General features: G+C 40.4%; 1 protein-coding gene across 2 annotated transcripts in view; it reads right to left on the bottom strand.

Annotated features, from left to right (window-relative positions):
- The window catches only part of RTN3 (reticulon 3), a 62,359-nt gene that overhangs the window by 46,830 nt on the left and 3,307 nt on the right, over positions 1-12,222 (bottom strand). The window contains exon 1 of one of the 2 annotated variants that reach the window (XM_073809099.1): positions 153-626. The exons of the other annotated variant lie outside the window; for it this stretch is intronic. The gene's annotated coding sequence lies outside the window, so the exon portion shown is untranslated. Of the gene's footprint in view, positions 1-152; positions 627-12,222 lie in introns of those variants that run through there. 2 annotated transcript variants of the gene reach the window in all.

The raw sequence follows: 12,222 nt of genomic DNA, 5'->3' as shown, positions 1-12,222 counted from the left end.
CTGAAAGAAAATATACAGCGTGAGAATTTGACAACCTCACACAGGAATTTGAACTTTCCTTTTTTTTTTTTTGGCCAAGCATCTTAATTTCACTGGGTTTAAGCAAGATGAGAAAACCCAAATCTGTATTTCCAATTACTGTTTTCACTCACCTGGCAGCAAAACCTTATTTCATTTTCAAGATGCATTTCTAAAAGTTAATCAATTCAATTTTTTGGTCAAATATTCTTTCTCACCTGCAAAGGAAGAAAAGAGGAACCCCTAGCATTTTTAAACAAGTATAACCTCAAGAAAGATAATGCTCGCCAGCAACTTCATGTGGGAAAGGAAAAACAGGGATCTGAGTGCTAACTGATTTTGCTTGTAACCATTTTCAACTTCATTTTGAGGAGTCAGTCACGAATATGAGTACTAAACATTATAGTTGGCAAATATGTAAAATTGACCCTGAATACTTTTTTTTTTTTTGCGGTACGCGGGCCTCTCACTGTTGTGGCCTCTCCCGTTGCGGAGCACAGGCTCCGGACGCGCAGGCTCAGCAGCCATGGCTCACGGGCCCAGCCGCTCTGCGGCATGTGGGATCTTCCCAGACCGGGGCACGAACCCCTGTCCCCTGCATCAGCAGGCGGACTCTCAACCACTGCACCACCAGGAAACAGGACCAACATGAGAAATCTTCCATCTCTAAAATTATATTTCTCTAAATTTGGCAACACATATCAAAATTTTAAATGCATAAACTATCTCCACCACCTCCTGCACATATTCTTTAACTTGGCAGATATACTTGCATATATGTACAAATACATGTATACAAGGATATAGAGCACTGGTTATAAATACTAGGAATAATCTAAATGACCATCAATAGACGTCTACTTAGTTACATCCAAATAATGGAATACTTGCTGCTATGAAAAAGAATGAGGAACAGCTATATATGTTGATACATTAAATTAAAAACCAAAGTACTGGGCTTCCCTGGTGGCACAGTGGTTGAGAGTCCGCCTGCCGATGCAGGGGACGCGGGTTCGTGTCCCGGTCCAGGAAGATCCCACATGCCACGAAGCGGCTGGGCCCGTGAGCCATGGCCGCTGAGCCTGCGCGTCCGGAGCCTGTGCTCCGCAACGGAAGAGGCCACAACAGTGAGACGCCCGCGTACCGCAAAAAAAAAACAAAAAAAAACAAAACAAAAAAAAACCCACAAAGTACTGGGGCTCCCCTGCTGGCGCAGTGGTCGAGAGTCCGCCTGCCGATGCAGGGGACACGGGTTCGTGCCCCGGTCCGGGAGGATCCCACGTGCCGCGGAGAGGCTGGGCCCGTGAGCCATGGCCGCTGAGCCTGCGCGTCCGGAGCCTGTGCTCCTCAATGGGAGAGGCCACAACAGTGGGAGGCCTGCGTACCACAAAAAAAAAAAACAAAAACACCAAAGTACTTAAGTGCATACAGTGTGCCTCCATTTGTTAACTGGCAAAAACAGGGACTTTGAGGTCTGGGGCAGGAGGGAGATTTGCTTTTCACTACAACCTTTGGCCTTAAAAATAATCAAACAGAATATAAATTGCCATTGGTAAAATGGAAAAAAATTAATAAAAACAGCATGTGAAAAACAAAACCCTCCAAAAGTGCCCCTAAATATACTGATCTTTACTTAACGCCTTTTTTCTTGCAATTATAAAAATGTTTTCACAAATATTAGAAATACACTTAAAATGAGGAGATTGCTTTAAAGGACTGGGCCATCACTATATCTGTAAGTACTAATCTAAATACAACACAGGGAATATAGCCTATATTTTATAGTAACTATAAATGGAGTATAACCTGTAAAAATTGTGAATCACTGCACTGTGCATCTGTAATGTACATAATATTGAACATCAACTATACTTCAGTTAAAAAAAGCAAACTATTGGGCTTCCCTGGTGGCACAGTGGTTGGGGGTCCGCCTGCCGATGCAGGGGACGCGGGTTCGTGCCCCGGTCCGGAGGGATCCCACGTGCCGCGGAGAGGCTGGGCCCGTGAGCCGTGGCCGCTGAGCCTGTGAGTCCGGAGCCTGTGCTCCGCGGCAGGAGAGGCCGCAGCGGTGAGAGGCCCGCGTGCCGCAGAAAACAAACAAAAACAAAAACAAAAACAAAACAAAACAAAAAAGCAAACTATTTAGTCAACAGAAATGGAGCATGTTAACACCAAGGCAGAATTTAGTGGACAAGAGGCAGTAATTCAGTAACTCAAAACCAGAATTTTAAAATTCACTACTTTTTAATTATCTTAAAATTAAGCATCACATTTACTCCTACAAATGAAAAACAATTCACCTTTCCTTGTTAAAGCAAGCATTTCTATTTCTTTAATGTTTCCAGATGGGTTCATTTCTTTTCTTTTAAATTTATTTATTTATTTATGGCTGCGTTGGGTCTTCGTTGCTGTGCACGGACTTTCTTTAGTTGCAGCGAGAGGGAGCTACTCTTTGTTATGGTGCACTGGCTTCTCACTGCAGTGGCTTCTCTTGTTGAAGAGCACGGGCTCTAGGCGCTCGGGCTTCAGTAGTTGTGGCACATGGGCTCTAGGGCGCAGGCTCCGTAGTTGTGGCGCACGGGGCTTAGTTGCTCCGCAGCATGTGGGAATCTTCCCGGACCAGGGCTCAAACCCGTCTCCCCTGCATTGGGAGGCGGATTCTTAATCACTGCGCCACCAGGAAGGCCCCCAGATGGGTTCACTTCTGTATGCAATTATCTGCAACATTAAATCTCTGCCAACTGAACAAATCTGAAAATCCAAATGCTAAATAAGCCTGATGACAAAAAAGATCCTATGAACTTTTCATCTCCACCTGACACCTCTCCTAATGGAAAATTTCGACATACAAAGTTTTATGCAATAGCATCTATTCTGATACAGAACACAGATAACCAGTAGTAGTTTGCAACAATATTGCATGAGGTCTTCTAACTTACACAACCATGTTGTACTCATATGCCATATTTATGCTACGGGCAACTGAACCCCCAAAAAGGCAACCTTAATGCTCAAATACTATTAATTAAATCAAACATTATCTTCAAGTAGCTAGGTCTAGGCACTGTCTTAGCACAGAGATGATGGTTGTGCACAAGCAACTGAAAAAGACAAACCAGCAAAACCGTATGCATTGTGGGAACGCAGCAGAGGCAGAAGAGATGTTCGTCAGGTGAACAAGACAGGGGAAGGCATTCTGGGGAGAAGGAACAACTGATCAGATTCCAAATGGCTTTAAATGTCATGTAATGAAATTTGGATATTATATATAATGAGGCATCACTGGAGGTAAGGGATTCACAATGCCACATGTATTTTAAAGAGAACTCTGGCAGCGGGGTAGAGTATGGACTTAAATGAAAAGCTACTACATAATCTTGGCAAGACATGAGGGCTTAACTAAGGCAGTGAGGATGGGAAAAAGGGGATAGATATGACAGAACAGAATGGCCTGGACTTGGTCATTGGATGTTGGAGACTGGAGAAGCAAAAATCAAAGGACTGAAGGACTACATGAAATGCCACTTGGTTGGGGAATGAAACAGAGGAGAAGGAATTCTTTATATTAATTTCCACTAAAAAATAAGTTGTCTAAGGCATATCAAAGAGGAAACTGTTTGCCAATATGAATAAGCTCAGGAGACAGGTAAGGGTTATAGATAAACATCTGGGAGTTAACATCTGGGTGAGAACTGACACCACTGGAGTGAATGAATTTGTCCAGGGAGAATCAGAGAGCTGTTAACAATGGAAGCTTGAGATACACTACCAATATTTAAAGAGGAGCAAGAAAGAACTATCAGTGAAGGAGACAGAAAGGAGTCAATGTGGGAGAAAATGGTGTCACTTGGAGAAAGCTTTAGGGAACGATTAACAGAGTCAAAAGCCAATGAGTGGGGCTTCCCTGGTGGCACAGTGGTTAAGAATCCACCTCCCAATTCAGGGGACATGGGTTCAAGCCCTGGTCCGGGAAGACCCCACATGCCGCAGAGCAACTAAGCCCATGTGCCACAACACTGAGCCTGCGCTCTAGAGCCCGTGCTCTGCAACAAGAGAATCCACAACAATGAGAAGCCCGCATACCGCAACAGAGTAGCCCCCGCTTGCTGCAACTAGAGAAAGCTCATGCACAGCAACGAAGACCCAACACAGCCAAAAATAAAAACAAATAAACAAATGAATATATTAAAAAAAAAAGCCGATGAGTGGTTAAGACTTTCAGATGGGTCACTGAAATTAAGTAATCAAGTAATTTAGCATTGATGACTCTATAGTTAGAGGGGTGGGGAGCGGGCCAGGCACTGAAGACTGAATGGAAGTTTAAAGTGTGTGAAGTATGATGATAAAGGGAAGGACTAAAAACTGGGCAGCAGCTAGAGGGAGAGGCAGAGTCAAGGGAAAGAGTTTTAGGAATGGAAATGACAAGCGTATTTATATAGAGAAAGGAGCAAGTAGAAGGAAAAAGACTGAACATGAAAAAGCAGCAATATTTGCAGGAACAAAGTCCAGGAAGTTGCTGGAAGGTAAGGGATAAAAAAGTACGAGTGGACCTGATGAAATCTAATTCCAATAAATAATTAGATTTATTTATATATAAAATAATAAATCCGTGCATATATGTTTTATTTATTTATTTGGCTGTGTCGGGTCTTAGTTGCGGCATGCAGGCTCTTCCATTGTGGCGCATGGGTGTGGGCTTAGTTGCCCCACGGCACGTGGGATCTTAGTTCCCCAACCAGGGTTCGAACCTGCATCCCCTGCATTGGAAGGCAAATTCTTAACCACTGGACCACAAGGGAAGTCCCATAAATCTGTGCAAATATGAAGTTATAAGATTGTTCATCACAAATATTAAGGAAATTTAATAAAAATCTATTAGGGACTGGTTAAACAGGTTTTGGTATATCCATACGATGGGATACTATTCATTAAAAACTGTATTGTAGGTCTTCCCTGGTGGCGCAGTGGTTGAGAGTCCGCCTGCCGATGCATGGGACACGGGTTCATGCCCCAGTCTGGGAAGATCCCACATGCCGCGGAGCGGCTGGGCCCGTGAGCCATGGCCGCTGAGCCTGCGCGTCCGGAGCCTGTGCTCCGCAGCGGGAGGGGCCGCAGCAGTGAGAGGCCCGCGTACGGCAAAAAAAAAAAGAAAAAAAGAAAAAAAATTATTGTTACAAAATGAAAGGATATAGTACCCACGGATGTTTAATTTTCTTTACGTTTTTGTTTCCTAAATTTTCTATTATGAACACACATTTTTCTTATACTTCCTAACACATACCTATGCTCCCCACCTACATGGAATGGGGTAGTTACTTAAAGGGAGAAAAAGGACACCTAAAATGGGATCTCTAGCAAGTCTTTCAATAAAACCATTTAGTGAATAATCTTATTAGTCTTCACACCACTGGATTTTCAATATTGATAATACTTTAAGCTGCAACAAACTGTCAAAACTAAAACTAAAAAAAAAAAATTATACTCTCTTTGAAAACAGCTTCATTTCACTTACTGAGTCCCAGGTATCTGTGATAGACACTGAATTAAGTATTTATATACATTATAAATCAAATCCTTACAAAAACTGAAGCTTATAAGTGTCAGAATCAAGATTTAAACTTGAACTTTTCCTGAAAGCCTGTGCTTCTTCTCTCTCACTCTACCAGTCAGATCACCTGGGGAAAATATACTAAATAAATCTGACTGTTTGAATTTTCTAAACTGCAGTAAAAACAGCTTCAGTGAATTGTTTATTTTGGTGATATCTGTCCTTCAACACCAGCAGAATACAGACTATTTTTTAGAGAAGTAAGTTACTCTAAGAACAACTTTGTAGAATGACTTCTACAATTTAACGCCAAAGCTTTTTCCTTTGTGTTAGTTTCTATAGATTATTAAAGCATTTTCTAATACATAAGGAAAAATAAAGTATTTGAAATTTTATCTAAAACTAATATAATGAAAATGAGACATTCATCAGTTCTTTTAAACATCTTTTCTCTCTAATATTAATATTCTCTCTAGGGACTTCCCTGGTGGTCCAGTGGCTAAGACTCCGCTCTCCCAATGCAGCAGGCCCGGGTTTGATCCCTGTTCAGGGAACTAGATCCCACATACCGCAACTAAGAGTTCGCGTGCCGCAACTAAGAGTTCGCGTGCTGCAACTAAAGATCCCACAGGCTGCAACTTAAAGATCCCATGTGCCGCCAACTAAGACCCGGTGCAGCTAAATAAATAAATAAGTAAAATTTTAAAATTCTCTCTAATATCAAAACAAATGATTTTTATCATTTAGTTTTCCTTTTTGCTTTATAGCTGGGCCACAAAAAAATGTCAATCTTTCCACTCTTTCTCATGACCACAATTCTTGATGTCAACTCATGATCTCAGTAAAAACTGCTAAACGGAGCCAATTACTGCCCTCTCCCCCATCAGAGCTCCAGGAATAGGCAGACTGATTTTTCTCCCAAAACTTAATGCCATTTTTTTCTTTTTCTTACCTTTTTGTGCTGGCTAGGACCTCCACTGCATTACTCGGACCTGCCTGCCTCTTCCAAAATAATTTCTATTTCATGATTAAGTCTTTCTCTCTCTCTCTTTTTGAAAAAAAATTATTTTAGAATAATTTTAGATTTACAGAAAAGGCAAAAAGATTGCAGAGTGTTGCTTTATATCCAGCACTGTTTCCGCCATTAACATGTTACATTAGTATTGTGGTACATTTGTCAGAGTTAATGAACTAATGTTGATACACTACTAATAAGTAAAGCCCACACTTCGTTGTGATTTCATTAATTTTTCCCTAATGCCCCCTTCATGTTCTAAGATCCCATCCAGGATACCACGTCACGTTTTGTCATCATGTCTCTGGAGCCTCCTGTGGGCTACGACAATTTCTCAGACTTTCCTTACTTTTGATGATCTGGACAATTTTGAGCAGTGCTGCTCAGATATTTTACAGAATGCCCCTCAATTTGGATTTGTCTGATGTTTTTCTCATGGTTAGACTGGAGTTATGAGTTTTAGGGAGGTAATCCTCCACTGAGATGAAGGGCCATCCTTGTCATACCATATCAACGGTTCATACTATCAATGTGACTTAACCACTGATGATATTAACCTTGATCCCCTGGCTGAGGTAGAGTTTGCCAAGTTTCTCCATGGTAGTACTTCTCCCCACCCTTCTACACTGTGCCCTTTGGAAGCAAGTTACTAAGCACTTTCCAAACTTAAGGCATGGGGAGAATCTACATAAACTGGCAGGCTAATTTTTAATTTACTAGAGCTAATATAACTACGGCAAATAGACCAATTAGTAATGTTTTGGTCCTCTGGAACCAATAAACCTAGATAAGATCTAATATCTAGTTAAATAAATTCAATTTATTTGCTATTGGAAATAAATTCCAACCTGACTGGAAGCACCTTACGGCTAAGGGCCACCTTACATGTCCCTGTATCTTTCATAAGGCACAGAATATGATGGTCAGCATATAGTAGAAGGCACAGAATATGGAGGCCTGAACGTTATAGAGCCTTAATGAATGTTTGGTGAAAACTAAATAGTAAAAGTTTAAATTGTTATTTCAAAAACAGACTTTGAGTACCTACTGGATATTAGTCCTACTAATGTAGCAATGTAGTTCCCTCTGGTATAAGTCAAGATGCTCACTCTGTTACAACACTAAAAAGAGTTGGAAAGCTTTCTTTGTACGTTTGTGGAGTAAATGCATATGCAATCTAAGAGGAAAAATAAGCAGAACTCTTGTCGCACAAGAAACATTAGAAAGCCTGACAGAAAGAAACAAATTGGACTGTATAAACAGTAAATTGGTTACAAATATTTTAATAACCCAACTTCTAAAGTAGTGCTACATTTACTGTTGTTAGGAATATCTTACCCTTCTCCAAATAATGTTTGAAACGTATCAGATCAAAATCTCAGATTCTGTTAGGAGTAAGATGGAAATCAAACTTATTCTAACATATTTTAAAATTCTGACACATCAGACTAGCCTACCATTGAGTCCTTATTGGAAGTGAGTCTCTTTCTAATACACAAAATGTGGCATTCAAGTGGTTATAATTTTATGGATTAAAGCCATTAGTGGACTTAATACCTAAAGTCCAGAAGTAAGGACAGTAACGTACGATATATTTGGATATAGTTTTATGCGCTTACATGAAAATTCTCTCCTCAGCACCTAAATGAATATATCAATTTCCATATGTGTAAGTTTTTCCAATGCTTATAATTTGACTTTTAAAAACTAAATTTTCTTTACCTGAGGTTTATGAGTAGATTTCATAGTAGTTCATGAATCTGTGAAAGTTCACGCAATACTTCATTTATATGCATATTTTTCTGGGAATAGGGTTTCTCCAACTATCTAGCCATTCCATAAATTTATTGAACATCTATTATGAGCCCAGGATTAGTTTTAGTTGCTGGACAAAAACAATAAGGTCTCTGCTCTCTTTCAAAAACATCTGAGGGTCTGCTTTGTGCCAGGTTCTGTTCAGGCATTAGAGATAGAGCAGTGAATAAAGCAGCAAAAATCTCCACTCTGATGGAACTTATATTCTACCGTGGCAGACAGAAAATATACAAAATAAATAAGTCAAATACTGTAAGATAGATTATGACAAGTGGTAAGAAAAATAAAGCAGGAAAGGCCTATAAGGTGTTTTTTCTCTTGTGCAAGTTAGATCAGGTGGTCAGGAAAAGACCTAAAGGAGGTGAGAGAGTGAAGAGCTGCGAGAATGTATGAGGGAAGAGCATTCTAGGTACAGTGAACAGCAAATAATACTGCGGTAGAGAGCTACTCCTGGTGTGAAGAACAGCAAGATCAGTGTGGCTAAAGCTGGGTGAGCAAGGCGGAGGCTGGGACCAGATATTATAGGGCTTCATAAGCCTTCGAAGGACTTCAGCATTTAATCTGAGTGGGATCAGAAGCTACTGGAGCATTTGCCAATGAGTGAAATAATCTGACTTACATTTTTCGCAGGCTTACACCAGCTGCTGTGCAGAGAAAAGACTGAAGAGAGCCAAGGGAGAAAGTCTGGAGACCACTTAGGAGGCAACTGCAGTGATCCAGGAGAGCTATGATAACAGCCTGGACCAGGGTAGTAGCAATGGAACTTGAGAAAACTAGTAGTCACTGAATATATTCTGAAGGTAGAATCAACAGGATTTGCTAATTGTTGTATGAAGGAAAGGGAGGAATCAAGGGCATTTAAAATGAGGAAGAGGGCTTCCCTGGTGGTGCAGTGGTTAAGAATCCGCCTGCCAATGCAGGGGACACGGGTTCGAGCCCTGGTCCGGGAAGATCCCACATGCCGCGGAGCAACTAAGTCCTTGCGCCACAACTACTGAGCCTGTGCTCTAAAGCCTGCGAGCCACAACTACTGAGCCTGTGTGCCACAACTACTGAAGCCCACGTGCCTAGTGCCTAGAGCTCCGCATGAGAGAACCCACTGCAATGCGGAGCCCGCACACCGCAACGAAGAGTAGCCCCTGCTCACCACAGCTAGAGAAAGCCCGCACACAGCAAAGAAGATCCAACGCAGCCAAAAATAAATAAATAAATTTAGAAAAAATAAAATAAAATAAAATAAAATGAGGAAGAGAAGTAACCACTGGATTTAACAATGTGGAAAATAACTGGTGAACTTGACAAGAGATGTTTCTGTAGAACGGTGGAGCAAAAAGGCACCCGGCTTAGGAACCATGGGACCAGAAGTGACGGTTTCTAAGTTAACTGGACTCAGTAAACCAATAACTGAATTCAAGAGAGTGACTGAACCGTTTTTATCGCATGTTGTTTCAAATTTCAAAGAGAGGCAGTGTACATATTTGAAAGAACTGAGTTGGTCCTCTATCCCTGTTTTATCCTATCTTCAACTTCACGGACACAAACCTTTGGGCATATCACTTAATTTCTGATTCCTCATCTGTAAAGTGAGATTTATTTCACTACCCACCTCACAGATAAAAAATATAAGTCTTTCTCCTATTGAATACAGCCTCTTAGAGAGATGTTGTACGCACAGCACCTAACAAAGAGCTTTAATGTATGCTCAAACATTTGTTGAATTAAGTTAATGTATGGGCACAAATCAAACCATAAAGCAATACACAAAGATAAGATATAAAAAATCAAATATTTCCACCTTTATGTAAAAAGAAGACAATGCTCACTGCTGAAATGCCTTCAGGTGGCTCTGTATTAGTTTTGCTAAAAATGTTTTTCAGAATACCCTTCAATAGACCCTCAAGGGCAAACTGCCAGTGAGGAACAAGTCAAACAGCTCCTTCTGCCACCCCCCCAACCCGCCTCCCCACTAGGTTATGATGACGTGCTTACAGGCAAAACTCAACCAGTAGGTTGGAAAAAACAGATACGTAGATTGGAAAAAACAGATACGAATATTTCTTTGAAATTTAAAGAGACCATCACAAGAGGAGGCTAATTGGTAACAATTACCACCACCACCCCAAAACGTAAAACAGAAATGCAAATCCTATACAGTATTTAAAGGGATTCTCTCTGGGAATTCCCTGGCGGTCCAGTGGTTAGGACTCGGCGCTTTCACTGCCGTGGCCCGGGTTCAGTCCCTTGTCGGGGAACTAAGATCCCACAAGCCATGCAGTGCAGCCTCCCCCGACCCCGTCAAATAAATAAATAAATAAATAAACAGATTCTCTCTGAAATTGCAGTATTACAGAGTAACATGTCATACTCTAATAACAGATGTTACTAGTCAGATATGCAGTAAAAGACTTCAATGATGTAATCGCAAGCAATACTGATTACAGCTAAACTTATGTAGCATACGTACTTTTTCAAAACACCTATAACATACCCGATGATCCAAATTATTTCTAGAATAGTTGTTATGAATAAACAGAATAAAAGCTGTCAGTCTCCTGCACAACTCCTGATACGAACATAATACCGACTTGGTAGTTTTTATTTTAAACGTTTTATTATGAAATTTATATATTTTTCACAAGTCTGTACAGTTTAGGAGGCAGTTATAAATTCATCATTAACAATAAAGTTGAACACAAACTATAAGCTAGGTACACGCAACAAATATGCATAGCTAACCATTTATTTGGAGCTTTTGTTAATTCTGCTCAGAATTACAAAAGTGGTAAATTCTAGGTTTATGGCTAGTCTAAAGAGAAGCGCCCTTCTAAAGAACAAACAACCTCTTGGCTCACACAAAACTGGAAACCTTAACTTTCCCCTGGCCCTTCAAAGGCACAGCACCAATTCCTTCACTACCAAGCTTTGTTTACAAACGTTTGTAACCTGCACAGGATTAAACAGGTGCATCCTATATCAGGACCAGTATATAATTTCCTCACCACAGAATACAATAAAAGCAATAGTATGAGTTTTATTTTGTTTTCAGACCATCACTAAAATAATAAAAATAAAAACACTGATGCTCTTACCAGCTACTACATAAACAATTCCCAAGAGATTTCAATTTAAGGAAGGTGTAAGTGTTAAATATATGCAGACTGGTTTGTTTGATCATAGTCGTTAAACTATTTGTGAATGGACTCTAAAAGAAAACAGCATTAAAAGAAATCTTCTATTCCTGGGGAATAAAAACCACCTTAGTCAACAGGCATTTGTGAACCATATTGACATGACCATTCATTCTTGCTGTCTCCTGTACTCTTGCTTCCACTGATAGGAGTTTCACAATGTATCATGACTATACTTATGGTCAGAATGCTGCAGAAAGTATTTAAGCATACTGATGCCAAGCGATCTATGAAACATCCTGGCTCCCCCTCAACTTCTTTAACAGATCAGGTGAGTGAAAGGAGTGGCAGCTCTTATTAATATGAGGGGTCAAAAGCTGAAACAACTGACTCGCTTTTAGAAAGCAGAAAAAGATAGAGCATCCTTTACTGGGAGGAAGATTAAATGATTTCTCACTTGTAATTCAACTGTTTTTTGTATCTATGTGTTTCAAACCTGTAAATAGATGTATCAAGTACTAGGTATCGTTATTCAATCAAAGTTAGGATCTAACGGCAGCAAAGCAAATTTGTCTAGGTCACGTTCCTGAGGCTTAGGATGTACACAAGGTCATACAATTAATGAGAGAGACAGGATTGAAATCTAGGTGTCTCTGGGGCTCAAGTCTGTGTGTTTATCACCATGTTATACTGTCACT

This window comes from Tursiops truncatus, chromosome 8 (assembly GCF_011762595.2).
Source record: "Tursiops truncatus isolate mTurTru1 chromosome 8, mTurTru1.mat.Y, whole genome shotgun sequence".
NCBI classification, from domain to species: domain Eukaryota; kingdom Metazoa; phylum Chordata; class Mammalia; order Artiodactyla; family Delphinidae; genus Tursiops; species Tursiops truncatus.
This window is presented reverse-complemented; position numbering and strand designations above follow the sequence as displayed.